Source organism: Crocodylus siamensis, chromosome 3 (assembly GCF_052110815.1).
Source record: "Crocodylus siamensis isolate JL-2025a chromosome 3, ASM5211081v1, whole genome shotgun sequence".
In the NCBI taxonomy this organism is placed as follows: Eukaryota; Metazoa; Chordata; order Crocodylia; family Crocodylidae; genus Crocodylus; species Crocodylus siamensis.
This window is the reverse complement of record NC_143397.1, coordinates 244,859,142-244,872,319: the sequence shown is the minus strand read 5'-3', so window position 1 is coordinate 244,872,319 and position 13,178 is coordinate 244,859,142. Positions and strand designations below refer to the sequence as shown.

At 41.8% G+C, this 13,178-nt stretch overlaps 1 protein-coding gene across 2 annotated transcripts in view; it reads left to right on the top strand.

The window, feature by feature from the left end:
* Positions 1–13,178, top strand: part of ASAP1 (ArfGAP with SH3 domain, ankyrin repeat and PH domain 1) — a 296,405-nt gene that overhangs the window by 27,248 nt on the left and 255,979 nt on the right. The gene's annotated exons all lie outside the window — the stretch shown is intronic.

Genomic DNA, 13,178 nt, shown 5'->3' with positions numbered 1-13,178 from the left:
AACAGACAGGTTGGTTAGATTACCTAGATTAGTGGTTCTCAACCTTTTTAGACTCAAGGCACCCCTCAGAAAATGCCAGCTTTCACTCATTTTTTTTTAGCTACAAAAAAATAATACAGCAGCTCTTTTTCTTGCAAAGACCAGAACAGGTCAGTGCGGTTTTGACATTAGAGATTCCATTTGAAATACCTGGGTTCATCTAGCCACCCATGTGTGCCTAAAAGTGCTAATATTATGTAGCACCCTAAAAAAGATTTTGCAGCATTCTCAGATGCTGCAGAACCTTGGTTGAGAATCACTGACCTAGATCCAACCACTGAGCTAAGTCTGGTACCTATAATTGATTTTGGACGTTCTAAGTTTTGTTGATTTACTCTGTATTATTTCAGCTTTTTTTATTCCATGGGAGAAAGGTATAACTACAGCTCAGACCCTCAGAATACCCTCTACCCTGAGGGTATCTTCCAGGTGATAACTGACTAGGCCCTTCTTTGGGACACTTATTTTGCATGGGGCTATGCACATTCTTCCCTGTGTGTTCATGATGGCTTCATTAGTAATAAGTTAATTACCCAAAGCTTAGAGTATTGCAATTAACATGCCAAGTTGTCTATGTAAATCTGATCTTGAAACATCACTTCTTGTTTTCTCTTAATTTTCCTAACTTTTCATGCAGTTACATTAAAAACACACTAATGGAGACAGTCAGGAATAGTCTGAAATTGCTTTAAGCCTAAATCCAAATGGTTATAGCTGCAGCTATGCACCCATATTCGCCAGGCAATGCCTGTTTATTTTTTAAAAAATCATATGGAAGAGCAAACTTCTAAAGCCACACAACTATGTATTGTGCAGTGTTCCTGTCATACCCTGTAATATACTGTAGCACAGGGCTGTCCCAATTTCAGTGGGGCTGGGGCTGCAAATGAAGGCTATGTGTATGCTATAGACCAGTGGTGGGCAAAATGCAGCCCTTGGGCTAGATGCAGGCCGCCAGGCCATTCTACCTGGCCCTCGGGGCCCCTAAAAAAATTAGAAAATTAATATTTATCTGCCCCTGGCTGCCTGTCACGTGGCCCTCGATGGCTTGCCAAAACTCAGTAAGTGGCCCTCCACCCAAAGTAGTTGCCCACCTCTGCCACAGACTGTGTGAACAGGGCCCCAGGATCCCTGTGCAAGCTGTACCGGCAGCACACAGCACCCTGCTCCCCACTGCATGGAGTCTACCAGCAGTGTGTGGTCTCCATTGCTTGGGCAGAGCCAGTGGTATGTGACCCCCACTGGGCCCTCTCCCTCCATGCAGCAGTGGGAGCGGTGGCTAAATGAGCCTGGGCCATGTAAAGCTCAGCTGGACAGTCCTGCTGCAGTATACCAGCCTACAGAACAGATCCGTTGGGCTACAATCATTAAGGGGATGGCACTCCTGACAGCACCGCTGAGAAGCATGCTGCCTCTCCTCCTCTACTCCAGATGTGCCAAACCCAGAAACAAGGCAGTGAAGATGCCCTGTGGGTGCCCCTCATCCCTCCCACTCTGAAGCACGCTAGAGACAGCCATCATAGGGGCTCATGGGGGGGTGCCTTCATTGACTCTCCACTTCTGGTTTTGAAGAATGCAGAGCAGGAGTGGATAGGCAGGCTGTGCTTCTCAGTGGAGCTCCTGGGAGTGCATGGAAGTGGCCTAGACATATCCTTAATGTTTCAGGCTTGGTGAAGTGTACTAGGCTGACAGCCAGAGAGGCAAAGTCCTCCATTTACCTATAAAACAGATAGTGTGTGGGGTGGGGAAGCTTTCCTCCCCCCATCCACCTGATGTGTGCACCAACCTGACTGGAGACAGCACTTCTACAGGGAGACGAGAATTTACTTTCAGCAGTCTGCAATGGATATGATCATGATTAAGTGTTACTAAATACACAGGCAGATGGCCCATTATGGTTGGCCTTTCTGCTGAAATTCCCTACAAGTAAATCTAATTTAGCATCATGTAGAGCCTGATCCATTAGAAACTGGATTGAGACCAGTGAGCTCATTTCTCAAAGGCCATCAGATACTCATCTAACAGTAGCATGCTTGGGTCACTGTTGTCTCAGACTGTGTTTTAACCAGTGACTTTGAAGCAGACGTTCTACCTCATTGCCAGCCTTTTATATTACCCAGCCTCCCTGCTGTAGCTCAGAATAAGAAGCCAGGCTTTATTTCTATCAGGGGCTGAAAACATCCGTGACTTCACTGTAAAATCAAAGCTTGTTGAGTTACGGTAAAACCTTGAATTCTAATGCTGGTATGCTTTAAATATCTCATATTTTGCCCATAAGCAGGCAAACAGTTTTTCTTGAAAATGTATAACTAGAGCAAGAAATTGCTCCCTAGCTAAAACTTTGTATGCCAAGTCCAAGTCTGGAGTGACTATTTTTGGCTGGATTATAAAACCCTTTGTTTTCAGGGATTTGTAAAGGAAATGCAGATGTACCATTAAGTTTAGTGGTTGTAGGGACCTCTCTTACAATGTCCTTCATTTGTAGACTCATTTGTATCAGCATTTTCATTTTATCACTATAATGATACAACAACTAGGATTAAATAGTGAACAGCAAAGTGTGTGCAGTCAACACTATAATCCTCTCAGGGGGTTTCATCTACTCATGTTCAGAGGGGCATGGGCATGTTTGCCGAGTTGGGGCCTTAGAGCATAAGCTTTCCTAAGATAACAGCTTGGTGTGTGTGTACCCTGCCTACTGCAATGAAACCTCAGTCTTAATCAAGCCACTTGATACTGCTTAAATATGCTTGACTATTAATACATACTGATAAATTATAATTGTTTACAACTGACTAGAAATTTATCCCTGATTTGAATATCGCAAACATCATCTAGAACATGTCCCTTTTATTTTCCAGCGAGTCATTTTTCTGTATGCAGAAAAATTGATGCTTTAAAAAATTTTTGGTCTAAGGGCTTTTCATTTTTATGGGAATAAATATCCACATTTCTCTAAAAGCCTGTATAATAAAATGAATGAAAATATTGTACATATTGTACTTTTCATGTATGGAGCACATAGTGCTTTAAATTCAAGAAAAGTGGTTGCCACTATTTCATCATCCCTATTCCACAGGTGGGGCATATGAGGTGTAAAATGGTGGTATGCCTGGACCAAAGGGAAACCGCAGTGCAGTAGTATACTGAGGAACTGAACCCAGGTCTCCTAACTCCTACCCAACCCTGCCTCTATATGTGGGCCTGAATCTGCAGTCACTGGGTGCATCTACACATGTGCTTTAATGTGCATTAGCCTATTTTAATGCACATTAAAGAGCCGCTGGAAAAAAAACAGTGCTATTTAGTTAATGTGAATTAAAACAGGCTAATGCGCATTCACTAAAGCACATAATGCATGTGTAGACATACACATTGTGTAGGCAAAACTCATGATGCCATTAGTGGGAGTTTACTGCCTGAATAGGGCTGGAGCGTTGCTCAGGAAGGGATTTGGGTACATCACTTCCAATGTGAAACAGAAAATATTGAAATGTTTGCAATGGGTTGATGAATTATTTCAGTCTTTTATTCTGGCAAAGTCTGCTGCACCAGCTGCCCTGCAGCCTGTTTATTTTTGCAGTATCATTCCCACTTTTTAGGCAGCACACTTCCTCCTATTAAAATCAGCTTAGATACTAGTGATTTTTATTTTTTTTTACAAAATCTAGTTGCTGTCTCTCACTGATTGTGAAGAAGAAACAAGCCAGTTTGGCCAGGTCTACCTCAGCCCAGTCAGCAAATGCCATCTCCCCTTTCCCTCTATAACACCTTGCAACTCCACAAAGAAAAAAAAACAAGTCTACAGGCAATGGCTTGACTTACAGTGAGTTACTGGCATGACAGTCCAAACAGTGTGGCTTATATCCAACTTGCTTCAAGCAGTGATAACCATTGTGCAGTTTTCCACTGTGCTAGTCTTCATCAAGGCAGTGTCAATGGGCAGGGGGATTGCTGGCATGACGGTCCAAACAGTGCTAACTATCCTATCACTGTTGCCCTGCACCGAACTGGACACTGCTTAAGTAGCCTGTCCCATCCATGTGGCCAAACTCGCCAGAAACCCAAATATGCCAACTCAATTGATGATTTTTTTTCCAGTAATCAACACCTGCAAGAGTTTTGTCTTCATAATGACTCAAACACACAGCGTTTTATCTCTGATACCAGGGGTGACTGGTGCCTCCTGATTTGGGGGGGAGGGCGCAATTTGTGGGCAGGCCTCGGGGTGGGCCAAAAGCCCCATGTCCAATCCTATACTTCTGTGCCATGGCATAGTGTCCCCCCACCCCACCCCATCCCAACACGCCACCAGCCCATGCAGCCCATTGCGTCCTGAGCAGTGCCAAGTCGGGGGCCAATCTCAGGGCCCCCCCACTGTGTTCCCTTTACCAATCGCCTGTGTCTGATATCTTTTAATAATTAGTCCTATATGAATCTGAGCTCTGTCCTAGTCCACATGTTGTGTTTCCAATTAATTAGAAAGAGAGGTAGTTAGCCATTTTAGTCAGGCAGAAGGCAGGGGAGGGTGATACCTTAGAGACTAATTTGTTCAGTGGCATGAGCTTTGGTAGACAATATTTAAATTGCTTTATGCTTTTCTGTTTAGTGCCCCTGCTTTCTGCAAGTCCATTCATCCATCTGAGCAGGTGTTGCCTATGAAAGCTTACGCCCCTCTGAAATCTCTACCGTGCCATCCTGCCTTCCATACGACCGAGAGAGGGTCTCTCAAAGTGTGCATCTACAGGCCCTATACAGAATACAAAAGGCAACACACCTGCAGAAATAACAAGAGAACATATTTCATGGCATCATGCTGGTACCAGTGTGTGTTAGTTTTTGTCTACTGTTTTGAGTTTTGCAGAATACAGCGGTTCCAAAGAATAGACTATTCCTTGTTGTTACTGAGTCTCAAATGCCATTATGTGTTTGTCTGCACAACTCTTGATCTTGCGTGACAAAACATAAAAACAAGGGCAAAACTGAATCAGCAAATTAGTCAGCCTAATCTCAGGGAACTTAATGCTCTACTTCATTTTCAGGATTTTTATTTTCAGCTGTCTTTTGAGACAGCTATTGGAGTATATCTTGCATTATCATGAGCCTCTGTCACAGGACAGTAAAGACAAACATGTGGACAGCAGATAACATATATAATCAGTTCTATCATTTCTGACAAGTCGGATCTGATTTGGCACATCTAGTGTTAAAAATGTCAGATCTTAATATTACCAAAATGTCATGTATAAAAGGAAAACAATGGATTATTTTTTGCGATCACATTAACATTGAAAGCATGTAAAATGAACCTTTTGTTGATGTTGTTACTAAAAGCACAACTAAACTGCTCGTAAACAGATCCTGTACTTTCCAAGACAGTTGCCTGTTTTCTTAGCTAATTTTAAATACCAAGTGAAGAAAATACTTGAAGTTGCCAGTTTTAAAATTGAAATCAGCTGACTCCAGTATCCAAAACAGGCATACGGCAGCAACAAAAAAAATTGTTGATGCAGCTTATATATTCTCCAGGCCATACTGTAGTTTAAAAATACAGACTGTCAATCAGAATATATGTCTGATACCAATGTGATAAACAAGGGGTTCATACGAGGTAGTGAGATCCCTGCCTTCTTCTGGTTATATGGGCACCTGACTGTTGTGTCCCAATAATAACAATAATTTTGAAGACGCTTGCAAACATTAAAACCCTGAAATGTTTTAGTGAAGGCATTTTGCAGTTTGTAGTCTGGGCTTCTGAACAGCAAAACAGTACTGATGTCAACATTTAAAATAAATTTAGACTTTCACTGTGAGCACGTGGTGCACTTTGTGTGAGCTTAGACACATAAACATGCTATATTTAAAATATATGTTTGTTATATTTCACGCAAAGTTCAGTTAGCTGATTGGATGTGCTGGTGTTAGGAAGCTGCTAGTGAAATTGCTCCTGACTAAAAACATTTCAAGATGAAGCACAAAATGAATAATGTTGCATGGCCTTATGTAAACAATACATCAAAAATGAAGCTAGTGGACATATTTACAAGAGCTTGTTAAGGAAGCTCGGAACAGCTGATACTCATATATGGAAATAATAAGCCAAATGAATTCTTTTTATAGCTGTTGATTTGGCTCATTTTTATAATCGGCAGGCTCAACAATCAACTGAAATTGTACCAGTAACAAATTTAGACAAGCAAACAGAGTCTAATGCCTATGTCTATGCCCATATTCATTTAATGCATTTCCCTTTAAAGCTAAAGAGAGTCTTTGGCAGCTTGATCAGGAGAAAAATTATAAGTACATACAAAACTTTACACAGGAACAAAGTTTTTCTCCTTGAGGGATTTGGAAACACCCACCATTAAAAGTACAACCACTTTTAAGGTTAAACATAGCAACACTGCACAACAGGTTCAGGTCAAAAGAGCAAACAGTAATATCGACCAACAATACTATCCAATGAAAATGGCAGAATACAATTATCTGAACTAGAAAACTGGGCACCAGAGCAATCTTAACATGGAATTTGTCTACATAAGTTTTTTTTTACCTGCTAATTTCCTACCATTGCTACTGTCTTTGATTTTATTGCTGCCAAGCAGAGTTGCATGACACAGTGCTTACGGTATTAAACACTACACTAGTTCTCCCAGTAGGGCACATCAATGTAAAGAAAAGAGGCCACTGAGAAATGTTGTAACTACAGTGGGCCAGTGCTGTCATTTTACCTGTCATCTCAAAGAGCCATTTCGAATATCCACAAGGGTGAAATCCTGACCTGGCAGAAGCCCCTGGGAATTTTGTCACTGATTTCAGCTGAGTCAAAATTTCACCCCTTGGTGCTTGATTTTCTGTGATGCTGCACACCAGTTTCTTCCTGGACTTTGTGTGACTTATAGACATTCAGAAATTAAGGCCCTCGAAATTGTGCTTGTCTGGACTGTTTTCCTGCTCTATAACATGAGAGTAACCATTCTCTATATCTCTTTCACAGGTGTGAGGTTTAGTTAGGTAAGCACAGTGAAGACATAAAGACCAACATAAATGCAGAATAATTATTCAAATCTGGCACATGTTGGTAATGGCTGAAAGTTGTAGCTGCTTGATTGCTATTGTTTGACCTTTGGGAGATGAACAGATGATCTCAGTCCAGTTCCAAGTGGTCAAGAGTGTCATAAAAAAGTATTTGCCATGAAAATAATTGCAAATGCCTTTGTTAGTGATTAAATTTATGGCTATATTCCCGAACCCACCCCTAAACATGGAGAATACCACAAAAATTGCTTTGTAAAAAGACCAAGGACTGAACAGGTTTTAAGAAAGAACTACCATAACCCTCCCAGAGGCCTCCGTTAGTAGGAAGGCCATTTCCTGGACCAAACCTACACTGAAGATGAAGAACAGATTGTAGGACTATCTATCGCAGTTCACACTCTTTTTGCTAGTATCAGCTTTATGTAAAAGCAAACAGAAAGCTATTCCCAGTATAGGACAGCAGGGACAGGAGACAAGTTTTTTATCAGAACTTTTACAGATGATGGGCATGTCAGATTTCTACTGAATATTCTATACAAAAAAGTGCATACAGCATGTGCCCCTCTGAGGCAGTATTTTTGCAGCCTGAAAATTTTTGCAGCCTGAAAAGTTGTAGAAAGGGGGATCGTGAAAGATTAGACATGAAACCCAGAGTAAAAAAATGGTTGAAAAATAGAGCTGGAAGGGACCTCAAGTGGTCATTTAGTCCTACCCACTGCTCAAAACAGGAATATCCCTGTCTAAATCCTCTCAGCCGTGTGCCTAACCTGTACTTAAAAGCTTCTAGAGATTTCACAGCCTTTCTAGGTAACCTCTTTCAGTGCTTAACCACTCCCATAATTGGAAACCTCTTTCTAATATCCAGCCTACATCTCCTTTGTTGCAAGTTAGGACATTACCTACTGAAGACACAGTCTTTCACCATCTCCTGTATAACAGCCCTTTTTGTATTTGAAGACTATTTTTACCATATCCCCTGCACTGCCTTTCTTTTCCAGACGAAATAATCCTAGTCCTTCCAACCTTTCCTTATGTGTCATTTTTTTCTAGACTTCTAATAATTTTTGTTACTGTCCATTGGAGTTTTCCTAGTTTGTCCCTGTCTTTCCTGAAGCATGGCACACAAACCTGAACACAATACTCTTTCTAGCTAGAGCCTCACAAGTGCTGAATAGAGTGGAAGAGTCATTTCCTATGATTTATTAATCCATCCCAGTATGTTACAAGCATTTCTTGTAACAATATTACACCATTGACTCACATTCAGCTGGCAGTCCATGATGACCCTTGGGTCCTTTTGTGTAGTATGAAAGCCTAGCCAGACATTCCCAATTTGCATTGGTTCAATTGCTTATTTCTAGGTACAGGCTTCACCGTTTAGAGAAGCTGTTTCCTTGCTGTGTTTTCTCTTTCCTTTGCTTTGGGATAGCTTACTGTTGTGCTTTAAGATCTTTAAGATCTTTTGCTCTCCCTTACTGTATCACCTTCCTAGCAGATATCATGGTCAATAAAGTACCCTATTAGCACCAGGTTCTGTAATCTGGATATTTCCAGTAGCTATTTAAAAAGAAGTCTCACCCCCCTCTTTCTCCTGGTTTGGTTTAATATATAAGGTAGTACTACCTCCTTTTCCCTCTGTCACTCCTAAACAAATTAAACTCATTCCAGTCATGAAAACTATTCCACCAAATCTCAGGTATTCCAATTATATCATACTTTTATGTATGTAGTAGGATTTCCAGTGTTTCCTGTTTATTCCCCATACTTCTTGCATTAGTATGTGAACTACTTACCTGAGCAATGTTATCTGCATAAAGGCCAAGGAAAAGGAGGCAACCTAGGGAGTTTTAACGATGTTGTAAGAGGGACATTAGCAAGTCAATCAACTAGTCTAGTTCCCTCCTTGCTAGGTGGGACAGACTGCATGTATAGATACCCTTCCTCTTTGTTAGGTTACTGTACTGTTCACAATAGGAAAGATAAATGGGAATACAACTGAAATATACTTAGAATCATCTGAGATAGTTAACATTTTTTATTAATTTAAATAAAGGAGTGACATTTTATATTCAAAATAGTGACATTCAAATTATATTAGAATTAGTATTAAGGCTTGGGCCTTGTTTCTACTGAACTCCAGATAGAGTTAGAAAAGGCCCTAAAATACTTACAATAAATGCTTGGTTAATTAACCACTTCAAGGGCAATGCAAATAATGGAGAATTATTTGGTAGTTATCAGCAGTTGATAATTGGGTGGCAGGTAAGGAGGCTGCCAGGAAATTAAGACAATGGCAAATTAAGCCATAGTAGGAAATGTTCCCCTAGGTGAATTAATCAGTTTGCTATCTGCCAATATGGTTATTTTTTGATCCACAACTGACAAGGTAAAGGACTGTTTCAAAATACCCTAAATGACCTCTGCAGGGTCTTCAATCCACTTAATATTTTCAGAAACTCTAAATACTTTTAAGGAGTAAGGAACAATTGTGATGAGAAGCTTCCCTTTCTGTCCTTATGGAAATATATTTCTTTCTCCAGGATTTTTTCTACTTAAAAACGTAACAAAAAATTGATATAATATTTTCAGTGTTTTTTAATTTTTTGCTGATGTATCTGAGGATGTAACACAATGAAGCCAATAGATCCCTTCCATCTTAAAAACACCTGATGCTTTACTTACTTTCCAACATACCTGACCCTCCTCCCTTGACTGAAAGTGCCGTTTACTGTGCCTCTTCCTGGTCAAAGACTCCCTCCTCACCCTCTTTGCCCTGCTGACTGCCTTCAATATTGTTACCCTTGTTTGTAGTCTTACTTTTCCTGGCCCTTCTTTTATGATACCATTCTGTCCTGATTTCCCTTCTACCTCTTTAATTTCTAGTCCAGTATTTCATTCCTTCCCCATTCCTATTTTTAGGGTGGAACCCACAGAATTCTGCTCTTGCCTTCCTTTTTCTACATTTCCTCCCCACCCTCTCTCTTCATAATCTCATGACTTGAACTATCATCTGTAAGCTGTATGAATGGTAAAACCGAGCTCTACATCGTGGTATGGGAAAGCCAGACCATATGAATAAGCAGAAGGCGCATGACCATATGAAGGCCAAGTAATGTGTTCAGGAAAAGCCATTTCAGAGTTCTCTGGCAAAGAAAACATGCAAGCTCTGCTGAGGACATTCATTTATGGGTATGCACAAAGTTCACGCTTATGTTTTATATACTTACACAAACAGTGCAGGATTATTTTTATTTAGTTTTATTTTAGGATTTTTAGGATTATAGTACAATGTGGTTCCTTACATACAGGGCATATCTACACATGCTATTAGTGTGCAGCGATAAACTGCAGAGCTTATTGCTCCACAGTTTATTGCTTCCGGGAAGCTCCTGGGTACGCTGTTAATGCATGTGCCTGGACCACGGCACATTGAGTTGGGTCACAGCAGCCCCAGCTGGCAGGGCCCCAGGGGGTCAGCCTGCCAGCCCAGGGATCCTCTGACCAGGTTCAGTGTGCTGCGGCGGGGTTTGCTGGGGCATGAAGGTGCTAAAATGTGGGGCTAGCTGGCCAGTAAGCAGTCCTTGCACTGAAAAAGGCTTGTGCCCCAGCTGGGTCAGCGTCTGTATGTGCACTGCTATGCGCAAAAAAAAATCTGCAGCAGTGTAGCACTTATACAAGTATCATGGTTAAAATCCTTGAAGTGGATACATGCACTCAAGAAATGTTCTTTCTTGGTTAGTTTTTAGGAATATGTACACGGAGAGGGCTCTTGGAGTCCAGCAGGTACTGTGAGAACCTCAAGTGAAGGAGGAGGGGGAACCATACAATGTAATGTTCAAATCAGCCTGAAGGACAGATGAAGTTGGCAATTATTTGGGCCTCTTGAGACCTAAGCTTGTTTCAAAAGAAAACAAAAACAAACAACAGATGGGTATAAAACTTGAAGCGAAACAGTAAAAGGAACCAATTTTTATTATTGCTGTTAATTCGTAGTGTTAGAAAGCAAGAAATATGAATATTACCCCACTCAGAAACAGGATGGGAAGTTAATACTTGTGTGTTCCCGATGCCCTTTGTTTTTGTTTTAGAAAATGTCAGGCTACTATTTCTGTTGTTTGAATGTATCTAGGAGGGAACAGTGGTGAGTTATACATACAGTCATTTCAGTATTAAAAATACACATGTTGTACTCCATAAAGGTTTGGAAATGATGTTAGCAATTTATAGTATAGGTTTCAAGGCTCCTGGCAAGGATAGCATAATCTTCAATGATTCATGTATGTAACAGATTTGTTGGAAATGTGTTGTTTATATTTTATCATGCAATCGGCTATGCTCTATTTCATGGTATCAGTGAAAACTGGAAGCTGCAAGGAGAAAATAATTAGCTGCCTGGACTATTTCAGCAGGAACATAGTCTAAGATACGAAATATTTCCATCCCCTGTACCATAAAATGCTTGCAGCATGAGGATTTGCGAGCACCAAAAACAGCAAAGGGGGGGTTAATTGGGTGGCTAGGATGGGCTTTAAAGGGGGAAAAAATCTACAGCTTTGCCCTTGAGAGTTATCTTCAGCTGATTAGATGGACTGGGATTCATCCAGGCACTAGGCTTGCAAGTTACTGATTTGTGCCTTGTTGGGTGAGGACCAAATTCCCCGATGCTGAAATGCTGCTGGAATTTACTGCTTGTTCTCACGTTCGGTGCACATTCAAGTGACGTGACGCTCCTTTGGGATTCTCCCACCCTGACGGGTTAAGTCATAACAAGGGACCAGACTGTAGAGCAGCATTGCTGAGGCTAAAACCCGATGACCAGTTTAATCGGAGGGTGGAATTGCATCAGAACAGGCACAGGGCAGTCATTTCCACACAGCAATTCATGCAGATTAGCTGAGATTGGTCAGATTGTTCGGCAGCAATGCGTTCCTTCAGATACTTTCCAGACATTTCGCATGGGACACTGGACTTGTCTGTCAGGTTGGGGGTTCGCTGTGAGACAAGATGCTCAAATCACAATCAAACTGGTTGTCGGCACCCCCAACCCCCGCCCAGTTATGGAGGATGGAGCCATTTCCTATTTCAGGAAGACTCATGGAAAATTAGGGTTGGGAGGGACCTCAGGAGGTCATCCAGTCCAGCCCCCCGCTCAAAGTAGGACCATCCCCAATTATATCATACCAGCCAAGGTTTTATCTACCCCGGTGTTAAAAACCTCCAAGGATGGAGATTCCACCACCTCTCTAATTGACCTGGTCCAGTCCAATCTCACCGTCCTTGTGAGAAAGGTTTTCCTAATATCCAACCTAAATTTCCCTTGCTGCAACTTGAGACCAATGCTCCTTGTTGCCATCTGCCACCACTGAGAACGGTCCAGCTCCATCCTCTTTCAAACCCTGCTTCAGAGAATCAGAGGCTGTTATTAAACCCCTCCAGACTAAATCAGCCCAGTTCCCTCAGCCGTCTGTTCCCCAGTCCTGAACCAAGTCTGTTGCTCCTGAAATATGGATTCTGTCGGATGGTTTGGGCAGGGACCATCCTGCCGCAGGCCCCGCCGGTGTTGAGCGCATGACCTCCGGAGGTGCCTTCTGCTTCTCTAGGATTTGTGAAACAGCCCGGGCAAGCTTACTGTTTTCTTTTAAAGCCTAACATACTCCAGCCTGGTCATAAAAAGAAAAGGCAGGGCAGGTTTATACATTACAGGCCAAATAAGGACTGAGCGCACACTCAGGAGCGGTTCAAAAAGTATCAAGACTGATGCTGTAGGAAAAAAAAATACTTTATTTACAGAGGTTTCGACTTAACCTTCGTCGAAGTACGCTGTGCCTTCAGCCACACGCTTCTCCCAATGCTTCTGCCATTGTTGGAAGCACCTCTGATGGGCAGTTGGTGGAATCGCTGAAAGCTGCTCAGTCGCATTTTGTGTTATGGTTTCCACATCGCAAAATCCTCCTCCTTTCCAGGTTTCCTTTAGTTGGGGGAAGAGAAGAAAATTGCACCGTACCCCACAAGTGCCTCAGCCTCCATATTCACCTGATACGGCCCCTTGCAACCCTCAACTAAAGCAAACCTTGCAAGGAAGATTTTGTGAGATACAGACG